Source organism: Conger conger, chromosome 3 (assembly GCF_963514075.1).
Source record: "Conger conger chromosome 3, fConCon1.1, whole genome shotgun sequence".
In the NCBI taxonomy this organism is placed as follows: Eukaryota; Metazoa; Chordata; class Actinopteri; order Anguilliformes; family Congridae; genus Conger; species Conger conger.
Genome location: NC_083762.1, coordinates 60348802 through 60361035, shown reverse-complemented (window position 1 = coordinate 60361035; position 12234 = coordinate 60348802). Strand labels below are relative to the sequence as shown.

Here is a 12234-nt window from a genome sequence, read left to right as displayed (position 1 = left end):
AATACAGATGAGCTAAACTGGATGTTTATAGGTACATTTATGTTAATGCCAGGTTTCACAGTCCCAGTGAAGCAGATGGAATATGTTTCCTCGAACGAGATCCCCATAAAAGCCCATTCACATCCAGCTTAGCACCCTCTGTCTGACCATCTACTGCATTCAACCATTGCATCTATGTTTGATTGATGTAACTGAAACCGATATTAAAATGCTTTTTCTATTATTAACGGTTTTAATTATTTTCATTTGAAGTAGTTACACTGCTGTCATACAGCACTGTCTCATCAGATCTTGGTGTTCGTACTGGTGGCAGGGTAGTACAATGGTTTGTGAACTGGGCCTGTGGGAGGTGTGATTCCAATCTGAGGCACTGCCATTGTACCCTTGAGCAAGCTACTTTACCTGAAATGCTTCAGTAAAATATGCAGCGGTGTTAAGGGATGTATCAAATGTAAGCTGTGGAAGCCATTCTGGAAAAAGAGTGTCTGCTCAATGTATTGCTTTGTAAGCGTTCACTGTCAGCCAGAAGAGTGAACATACAAGCCTTGTTTCATTTGTTCTCTCGGCTGAGGACAAAAAGCTGGAGACCTGAAGTCAATCCTGACCCGTGATGTTGGGGAGAATTTGGGAGACAGCTGGGATGTGGGACCCCAGGGTCCCTCCACTGGCTGGTGGATGGTGAGTTCCTGGCCTGCATACATCCTGAGGGCTGACCTTGCCTGGGACCAGGGCACTGAACTCCCCCCTCTCCTTCCCCTCTGAATTGTCACAGGAGGGAGATACAATTACCCATGGTTCAGATTACTTGTACCTTTTAAGTGTACTTTAATTGAATCAACAGAACATTTTCACTGCAGTTCAACAAACAGACAATAAAACGCATTCAATTCAAACTGCGCCTACAAGATTCAGGACACAGACTGCCAGCTGAGGTACAGTACGTGCAATCCCATCATGCCCACCCCAGCCTTGCTGGAGATGCAGAAAGATTTCAACCATGCAGAAATAATGGGTTGTCTTGTACACAGTAAGTCCCATAGCGTCTGCTAGAACAGCGCAATGAATAGGACCACTGTCCACCACGAGCCAGAGACACGTAGGGAGTGTGCGGTCTACGCATCTCGTGACCGACAGGTCGAATCTCAACAGAGGGGGCGAGCCTGAAACATAAATGCCAGTGTCGGTCTTTCATACGAGATCCCGACCCATGACTGATGCTGCTGCACAAATCAATCCTCACACGTGGGAGCAGAAACTGTTTCGCTGTGAACCCTCTGCCATTCCCCAAGTCTTCAAAACTCCCTTGCAGACTGCATTTCTTTGCAAATTGTTAGGTTGCAGGCACAAATCCAAGTTGGGGAGATCTTAACCTCAATCGCTTCAAACTGTGAATCTGCTTACTCCATAATTTTGTGTACAAATGAGGTCCTCCAAATAAGGTAATCTGCAGAGAAACTAAACAAAGATTCAAATAATTCACATGGGGATTGATATGAATTTGAAGGTGTAACCAAAAAAACAGATAGCAAATGATAACCATACAGGGGCATGTTTCATTTGCAGGAGCTGTAAAGATAATCTTTGACATTGGAGTTTCGGGAAGGTATCACACCTGGCTGTTGGAGGTGGCTGACTCCGCCATATACATCAGAAGATTGGATGTCGAGATTAGAGAGGTGGAAATAGGGAGTTACAGGACTGTTGAAACACGAGCATTTGAGGTACTGAAACAAAGCCACTGCGGTCACTTCAGGTTAATTACGAAAGCCTTTCCTGGAGAATTATTTTCTGTGTGTTTCTTTGAAACATATTAAGGAAGGCAGGAGGGTAGTGCCCTGAGGTGACTCAGAGACGCACAGAGCACAGACCGCACCCAAAGGCCGATGAGGAACTTGACCTTAACTCTGGTCGAACACGCACGCTTACAGTGCCGTTTTTGGCATAGACATTCTGGTGAGGCACCAATCAGCTTGTCAAGCCTAGCAGTGACTTTTGTGAGCCTCAAGCTTACTAGTTTGACACAATGATGAAACCCTTATAACACATTACTAGCTACAAGAGAGTAACCTACCCGGGGAGCGCAGATGGGCCTAGCATTTTAAATAAATTATGTGTAAACGTAAATACAGGAGGAACCTGAAATAATGGTTTGTGTTCTTGCCTTAAGATCAGTAACCGATTGGAGACCCCAGAAACCAGGTGACATTGAGTTCGCTGCACAATCAACTGTTCAAACTGTTCAATTGCTGTGCTACTCAAGTGCTGAGTAACAGCAAAGCCAACAGAACCCCCAGACTCGTTGAGCACCACTGCCTTAACCTGGAGAAGATAGAGAGCACATGTAGTAGCCATTTTGTGAAAAAGGACAGGTCACAAGACTCCGGCGTGAAAAAACGGACTCAGCTCCTTGTGGCCTAATGACTCACCGGCAGCGAACAGGAAGACAGGGTTGTGTAAGATTGACCCGTGGGCGTCACATGGCAGTGGTGTTTTTAGAGATGTTCCTTGGGCTGATTACACACACCTGTTTTACGGGGGACATTTTGCAATTTCATGGGGGAGGTAGGCGGGTAAAAAAGGGAAACGCTGTTAGCCCTTCCTCTCTGGATGAGAAAAAAAAGCCCACAGTTGCTCTTGCAGTTAAACAGACAGGAGGCAGAGCTTGATTACATAACCTGAGCGTAACAATTCTCATGATATGTGGGCAGGAGAAAAAGATAGAGAGGGATGGCAGGAGAGAGAAAGCAAGAGGATGTGAGAAGTGGAGCTGGAGTAAGGAAGGGGAAACAAAAATGTACATTTTGAAAAGAACTACCTGAACAACCTGAATACATTTAAGCACCACAAAAATAACAAGGCAGGAATCTCATATTTGGCAACAGAAACACAGCTTCCAGAAGTAGAGAAACAGTGTAGTCACTCATCAGTATTGACACAGCCACCTAATTTATAGTTGGATATTTAGGTATTTAAAAAGGGGGGGCTTTTTTTTTTGGAGCCCCACTGATGTTTATACCTTAAAATCCTTCAATTACCTTCATTTTAATTCTTTAAGCACATGCAAGAAAAAGCTACTTATTTTGTTAGTCACAAGAGCAAGACAGGTGAATCAAGAAAGCAAGAAAGGTTAATGACTCCTAAAGCTACTTCAAATAGCCAACATGTTTCCTCTGTGTCCAACACCCAGTCATCCACTCACCTTTGTACAGGAAAAATGGAAATCAAGTTGAACTCAGCCCTACTGAGTTTTCACAGTTGGGACATACCAGGAGAGGCCACACAAGTAAATCTCTGCCTCTTCAGTCTTGAAATGCCATCTCTAAGTGTTTCCTAACAGGCTAGCTTGGCAGGCTCCGGTTGCTACCAGACTCGGAGACTTCCTAAGCTAAATTGACATCAGCCTGGGTTAGATTAGTGCTAATTGAGAGGTTGAGCATGAGCCAGCTCTCCTCTGTGCTCCAATCACAGAACCTGCCGAATGAACCTGTCACAGGCTAATGCCAGCGACACGCATTTCCCATACTGCACAATGCCTGACTGCACAATGCCACATCAGGTGCGAAGGAGGTGATTCCATGTCAGTCAAGCAGAGTGGTTCCTCCATTAATAATGCAGGGGGGGATTCTGCTCGCAGAGTGCCCACTGGTTTTCTGAAGCTGAAAAGGAACTGTACAAGTTCCACCAAGAGATGAAACTATTCTCAGGTGTTGGCTCAATGCAGTGATACAGAGACCAGATTCTGATAGTGGCTACGCTGTTAATGGGCCAGTCTCACTGGGCAGCACATATTTGGCCATTGCATTGTTTGTGGCCAGCAGCTTAATTTGCTACTCCTCTTGTTTAGTATGTTTCTGCTATGCCAAGTATGAGAAGGACTCTGCACATGACATATAAACAAACTCTTTGCCATTGAACGCCTGTTGTCAAGTCAAGCTATGTCAGCTTGACCAGCTTGAAAATTGAGTTGGTCATAAGCAGGTCTAGGTGGGTATGAGCTGGACAACAAGAATTACCAAGCTGGTCATGAAGCTGGTCTAGCTTGGTATGAGCTGGTCAACCAGCTAGTGCTGGTAGCCTGTCTGAGCTGGTAGCTGGTCAACCGGCTACCAGCTGTTTCAAAACATAGCTTGAGCTAGACAAACCATGTCAAGCTGGGAGCTGGTGTGAACTGCTGAACCAGCAATACCACATTGAGCTGGGAGTTGGTCTGAACTGGCTAACCAGCTACCAGCTGTTTCAAAACCTAGCAGTTTTGTTCAGCAGGGAAGGCCATTCAGTCCAAGAGAAGCCATGACAGCACCAACACAGCACAGCATTCACCCAGTATACAGAACATACATATGGCCATCACCATCTCTACCAAACAAGGCCACATTTCTTCACCAAACCTTGCTCATTTTGGATGCCAACAAAACAAACAACAAAAATAAATATTGCAATGGGTGAAATTGCACCCACATGCTTGCATGGTTCCTTTAATGACATTCTCCGCCATTAAAAGCACATGAATCTTATGTCTGGAAGATTCCTAAAATTAGGTTTAGCGAGAAAAAAAAAAATGTTATGAAATTATTCTGAGATGGCTATATCAAGACTTCTCATCTACAATTTATAATGGAAGCTGATTAGTCACATAGCACTGTGGAGAGAGGGAACACTCAAATCTTATAATTTATAAGCTATGCTGCACGATCCCCTTTAAGAACAATGCCAGTGTCCTAAATGCAAATGAGAAAGGGTTCTTTAATGAATGCGGCCAGGCCTCTTCAATTTCAAATAATCAGGGTAGAGCAGCTTGAGATGAGAGATTATCAAAGACACTCTCTCCGATGGTTGGCAAATTAACGCTGTCCAATGTCCTCAGTGTTCACTTATCTGAAAGGGTGCATAATAATTCAATTTAAAAGGACAGAACATTTTTTTACTTTGTACAAATCCAAGCTGTTTTGATTAGGACTAGCTTATTCTCAATGACATATTTTATCTCCCCGGCAAAGACAAAGTTTTTTTTAATACCATTTCCAAAGGAGTTTCAGGTAAACTTCAGGTCTTGAGGATTTATTAATTTGTTTATATATTCACTTTCCATATTCCTATAAGTACCATACTATACCTTTCCGAACATTACACTATCTACTGTATAACCCCCAATCTTATATCTCAAACCAAAGCAATGAATGAATACAAAGACCCTGTATCCAGGGTTATACAGTGTTCCCATTTTAGGAGCATTTTCTCCTGAAAATTGATGTGTGTGGATGTGATGTGTCTAACTGGAAAAAACATAATTTAGGAGCGCATCTACTAATTGGGATACATTAGTGTGCTCCTAAATTTCTCAACCGAAGAGAGCATGTGCTCCTTGAAAAAAATGTTAGCGTAGCGTAGCCCTGCCTTTACCCTGAGGACAGAGGAAATGACTTAATGAGCAGCTTTGTTTCCTTGGTTGTGTCCCCTGGTTGACTGGTTTCCCTGGCCCAGATGGAGAGGACAGGGTTTTCTGGCAAACCAAGGCCTCCCCTCCACGGCTTATCTGGGGGGGTTTCTGACCCCTTGGGGCAGCCCAGTCAGTGACATACTGCAGCACAATTGGAAGATTCTGACCCTGTGCCACGCGGGTCAACAGCACAGTGGTGGAGGCAAGTAGTGATGTCATATCCTGGAGGATACATTCCTTCCCTATTCCTTCCCTTAGCAAAGAAGAAAATGGCAGCCATCTAGTAGCACATGCGAAAACTGCAATTAAAATACAGGGAGCCAACAGGTACCCCTCTACTGTAAAACTGTTCAGGTCTGACAGATTATTATCAAAATACAGACAAAAAGAAAAAAACATGGACACTATCATTACACATTAAAAAGGTGTTCATTCAACTCTTAGATTCATTACTACAGTATGTAATAATCCTGACTGGTATGAATCATTTTCAGAGAGAGAGACACAGTTTTTCACAATATTGTAACTTTCACAATATTGGTTTATTTTTATTTTATTGCACCTACATGTTCATACGATTATCTAAATCAGCAAATTGTCTGGCAGCAGTGCAATGCATACAATCATGAAGATATGGGTCAGGAGCTTCAGTTAATGTTCATGTCAACCATCAGAATGGGTAAAAGTTGTGATCCAAGTGACCGTGGAATGATTGTTGATGGCAGCCAGCGTGGTTTGAGTATCTCAGAAACTGCTGATCTACCTCACATTACAGTGGTATGCAGAAGAGCATCTCTAAACACATAACGCATCATAACTCAAAGCGGATAGGCTACAGTAGTAGAAGTAAAAAAAAATAAGTCTAATAAATACATAATAAAGTGGTATTTATTAGTGTATATCAGATTTTATAGTGAACACAAAAATATGTGTCACATGGGAAGGTAATTACATAAACCACAACAAGTCAAATGGTCCACCTCTTGGCACAAACAGAAATGTTGGGTTTCGGTTTTCTATAACCCAGAATCATTCATCAGAATTTATTACTCTTGTAAAAAGTGTGCAGGCCTCTTCATACATTTGTTTTCAAAAAAACAGCATGGACTAGAACCGACTATAACTTCATAATCCACCCAGAACTGACTAAATCAGCTACACCTCATATTAAAAACGGAATTAGAAGGGGAAAAATAACAAATTGCAGCATACACAGACATGCGTGGCTTATCTGCACTCCTACAATTTCGCACTTTTAATCTGCAGACATGGTCAAGAGCAGAGGAGACACAGCCAAGATAAAACTGTAATTTATGCCACAATTAAGAATGATACATCTGCGCTCCGTGCCCCAGAGCCTCAGGGCAGAGGCTATGAGGGGAGTTGGGTACTCACTACACATGACCCGGACCCCCTCTCAACCCCCCCACACCCCCTTTATTTTCATTTTCTGCACAGATAAATACCCATTATCGCACATAAGCAAATTCTGATACCTAACTTCAGTTCTCATCCCTTTGCTCCCTCTCCCCTACGTTCTCTCTCCCTAGCTCTTTTTTCCCTTCTCTATCTGCCACTCCCTCCCTCTCTCCATCCCTCTCATTCTCCCTCCCTATCTCTTTCCATCTCTTTCCCTCCCTCCCTCCTGCCATGTCCCTTGCAGCAGCCATGCAGGTTACCCCCCACTCCCCCCCCCCCCTTCCCTCCCTGTGTTGGGGGCAGCTTTCTGCATCAGAGGAATTCTTGGCAAATTAACGCGCTACCTCTCGGGCTAATTAAATTAGAAAGGATCAAACCTACACAGCAGCTTTTGTGGCAGACACAATGCCGGGCTTCATCCGGCCAGCTCCGCTCTGGGTGGAATTCCTGCCACTTATCCTCCTCTTCGCCGGCAGCCATTTTCCGGACTCTACAACACAGTCAAGTTTCCTAATTTGCCTGAATGAGAGGGAATTATGAAGCGATAATAGGAGAAGCAGCGTTCCCTGCCGCGGGTGGGGACAGGGACAGGGACAGGAAGAGAAACAGCCCAATTCCGCCACAACCTGAAGCGCATTCCGCTCTTTTTTCCCCCCTCCCCGTTCCCGCTTGGAACGAGGCATCCGGGAGTAAACCAGCAGAGCAAACGGCAAAAGCAATTATCACCGCCATTCCTCTTTTCCTGGAAGAGAGCTTCTAATGTTAACTGGGTGGAATTACGAACAAGTTTACTGGTGTGGTCTGCCACCAACGCCGGTCTGGCCCCCGATCCACTCCATCACCCCCCCAGATATTAAAATAATATTGAGGGGAACGATAGGGTACAGCTGTTCTATCTGAATGATGGCAGCAGGTTTCGGAAATTAACATGGCTGTCATCCACATCTTGAGAGCATTGCTATATGTTTTAATTAAATTGCATCACCAGTTTTAGCTAATGAGCGGCAAATTTGGAAAAGATTTACATGAAGAATCATGGCTGCCAAAAGTATGCAGCCTTATATGTATGCCTCTACAATTTTCATGTATGAATTTGCATGGTACTGCCGAGCACAAATTATTGACTAGTGTGTTCAGTATGTCCAGAACACAAATATTTGATTATCAAGTGAATTTCAAACAGCAATGGAAAGGTAAATAGCTTAAGTTTATTTATTTATTTAAATCAGCTTCTTCTCTGTCCACAAATAAAAAGAATAAAGTTTGGAACAAGTTTTTAAAATACCATAGTTCATTCCCCAGACCATAGTGGTTTTAGTATTATAAAGTCTATGATACTAGATTTTCTTTCTTAGGAGACCAAAACAAAACTCATGGCCGGTTTCAAAATTAAACAAGATTTGAGACTTGAAAAAACACTCTTGAAAATTTTTTTTCTCAAGAGCACATTTAAAGCACATGAATGTGAAATCTGGCCTCCTCTATACATTGTATGTGCCATCCATGACCTCCCTCCATCCACAGACACGTATCCACCCACGTCCACAGATACACTTTTTGTCTGCTGAGTCTCGAGGAGCATGCTGCCTGAGGGCGCTTGTTGTTTTTACAAAGAGTTTCGGTTGTAGGGAACGAACGACCAGCTAACCAAGCTGGCACTGCTTTTGGGCTGTTACTCCAACTATGTGGAAAGTATCAGACTCCTCTCTCTGTGTATGAAATATAACTTTAGCTGTCTAACGATAACTAGAAGAGAGGCCCATTCTTAAGGACCGAGGATTGTTAAAACAATGACCTCGTCCTTCCAGTCGCCCTCGTGTGCCCCTGGTCTCTTGAGTCTGAGGCTGTTAAACGCCTCTTCACCCTGGGGGCCCTTGGGAGATGACCGACTTCAAAGCTGGAAAAGAACAACGTTCCCTGCGACGGCTCTCACGGCTTGTGTAAATGACCCATTACGTTTATTTCTGAAATGTTTAAAAGACAAATCTCTCCGGCTGTAAGGAGGTTTAGTCACGGCGGGGCGAAACAGTTTGGGCCTTTGATTCCACCAGAGGGGAAACAGTAAGATCTTTGCAGACAGGTGCCTCTCTGTCTTGGACTTGGCTGATTAGAGGCGAGTTCACAGAGGTCTTTGTTTTTAACCTCACGGGCAGCAGTAATGATCGCACTTCCAGACATGCTAGCGATGTTAAGTTGATCAACACTTTTATCTTAGAGGGAAACTCCGCTAAGAATGTGGCTCAGCAGAAATGATCTATGGAATGACAGCTAACATATGTATAATCATCTATTTTTACAAAAACGGTTATCAGTTCGTAATTTCAGATAGCCATCTGGCAGTTCTTTGGTTACTAATTGATGGCTCCTCGTTAATCACATCAAGACTAAAGATGGCAAAGTGCACTAGTAATTTAACATAATACTGTATTTGACATAATACAAGATGGTGAGATTGATTTGGCTTTTACAGTATACTTGTGAGCAGAATGCCAGGCAACTTCCATCTGATTGACATTGCTCTGTTTCATTGCCCTCTAATATCAGTCATATGTTTTCCAGCCTTGCAAAGCAGAATAATTATTCTACAGACTCTTAATTTATTGGTCTGGTTTACAGGTGTTTGTGCCGCTGACAAATGAGATGAGCAATGCACCTAAATGCTACTGGAAGTTAAGTGGCCTCAAACAACAGAATACAGGACAATGGTGTCTAATGGTCCTTTCAGTACCTATTCAAAACATGGAACTTGTAGCTCAAGCTCTCAGTCAAGTGGGTGCCGGCATAATCGTTGAGTATAATTGAGAAGCAATCGCAGAGAATTTTGTCAGACAAAACAATGAAATATTGATTAATGCAATGATTTTGTTAATGGTTTGATCATCGTTTGGCCCTAAAATGAGTACACTGCAATGTAGGCCTATTAAAATGAAATGCGTGTTTCCGGTTTTAGACTAGAATTTCAAATCATTCGTAAGGCAGACAGGTTTTGATGTTAATGAATGTTTTTTGGTTAATTAGGCAGGATAGGCTGAGATGGACCACTTTATTTATATCCCAAGTCAGTGATGCAAGTTGTATTCCTAGCACTAGAAGGCCTCGCATTTTCCTTTCCTGAGTGTCTGGCCTTGCTGTACATGCACAGCCAGTGAGATGAGGGATAGAAGCATGCCCACCGACCATAATTTTACTTTGATGCGTATGATGGGTAACAATGTAACATCATTGGTAGACATTTTGGTTAAGTTTTTATATTACAAATACAAATACAAAAGAGGGTTGAAAACAGCTTTAGCTATGCATGCAAGGGAGCGGGGACAGACCCAGACGTGACTGAAAAGGGAACTTACCCACAGGAACCACCAGTATAATCTAGGGGTCTCCCCAGTATAATCTAGGGGAACCACTAGAGGAGAACGGGAAAACAGGACAGAAAATGCCCAGGCAAATCAGCAACTACAATGGCACCAAAAACATGGTAGAGTCCATTTAGACTTAAGAGGCACTCCTGAACACGAAAAAGTTTCTAAAGAATCACTGGAGCAGGCTTTTTCCAATTGACTGTAGATAACCCAAAGTAATTCTGTAAACTAGCTCCACACAAACCAGAGAGCGTTAGAAAAAGGTAAGAGAATTTGAGAAAACTGATACAACGGCCTGAATGCAGGGCAACACGACTTGGAAAGAGAAGCCAAACAGGGCGGAATCAGACATAAAAACCCTGATCTTGGTCCGCAGTAAAGGGAAGTTCCTGAATGGCTTTTAAAATGCACCGCAATCCAGTCTTCCATGCTACTTCTAACTGGCTCAGACACTGAAGCAAAATGCAACACTCAAGCACAGAACAAGCCTTAAATAGAGTAGAGCCCGCCTACCAATAATGGATAATTGGTTTGGTAATTAGACTGCACCTGGTTACCAATTAACCAAGGCAGCAATCTGCACGCGTGAGCCAAAAAAAGGTACTGCCTGGAAAATGAGTTGAGAAACCATGACAATGCATCTTTCAAGGTTAGAAGCACATTGTTCCAGACCTGATCATACAGTAGGTCATATTTCAAAAGTTTAGGGTTGTTGTAGTGTTTTGAGATTAAATTATATTGTTTACATACTTTTATTATTTTATTTTATTTTTCAGAATCACATGAATATGACTATACTCAAATAATAAATTGTGACAATACTGTAGCCATGAACTGTTTACAGTAACTAATGAATTAAGCCTGATGATTAATGAATATTACACATAGCTGATTGGCTGGCAATGACTGAATAATCATCCCTGTTAGAATGAATTAAGAAAGCCTTTGCAGAAGATGTGATGACACCCCACACCTCAGGGGCAAGATTGCTATTTAAACTGATTGCAAGGTCATTATGCACAAATATGCAGGGAGAAGGCTAATGGATTCCAGCTAAACTTGTCTATCACTTTGGTGCAAACAATAACAACAACAACAAAAATAAATGCAACTGCACTAATTCACCCAATCCACATGAGCTTTGCCATGTTCATGATTTTCATTTGGAAAAAAGGGCACAGAAAGTTCTCCAGTCAAATAAACTACTCTTGATGAATCTACTGTTGACCCTGATCTATCCAACCCGTTACAGGCAGATTGGCTGAATTTGAATGGTTAACACTTTACAATATGGTTCCATTAGGGATGAATTAATGTAGTTATTAAGTAGTTACTATGGAGAAGTTAATCTGTACAGCTTTGTTAATGTATTTGTACATCATTAATTCATGCCCACAACTATGTTATTGCCAATTCATGTTGGAGTGAAAAAGTCAGTTAATGCATTTGTTAATAGTTAACTAATTATAGGTTCTGCCTATGGTTTGCAAATGTACAGTATACATATCATGGCACAAATATGTTAATTGGTAACAAATGCATATAATAATGAAAAGTTAATTTCATGTTTTATGTCCATCATTAATTCTTGTTTACAACTACATTAGTTAACGCCAATTCATGAACCTTATTGTAAAGTGTGACCTTTACAATGTTACACCACTCTAATTAATTTTGACAAACCGCTAAAAGCAATTATATTATTGATGATACGACAGCTTTAGTATTGCTGAACTTTTCAAGAAGTGGAATGCTTTCATTAACTTGAATTCCAATGTTAAGGAAATGTGATTGAATACAGGCCAGAAAAGGGATCTTAGATGTGTGTGCCTCTCCACAGGTAATGGGAGAAGTCGAAAGAGAAGAGAATGTCTACTTCTACACATTAAATAAATAGTGTGGGGGCTACTCCTAGGATGCTGGATGGATTAACCCTGGGTATGCCAAGGCTAAAGATAGAAATAACTAAATCACAAAGAAGGGGAGTCTCGACCAGGCTGGGAGAAAATTCTGGAATTT

The 12234-nt window shown here is 42.2% G+C and overlaps 1 long non-coding RNA gene across 1 annotated transcript; it reads right to left on the bottom strand.

Moving 5' to 3' along the window:
* Positions 1-2167: 2167 nt before the first annotated feature.
* On the bottom strand, positions 2168-3330 carry LOC133123729 (uncharacterized). The gene is made up of 3 exons (XR_009708243.1): positions 3200-3330; positions 2427-2524; positions 2168-2319 (listed from the first exon to the last, which is right to left on the bottom strand). It is a non-coding gene; the product is annotated as an uncharacterized LOC133123729 (long non-coding RNA).
* Between the last annotated feature and the right edge of the window lie 8904 nt (positions 3331-12234).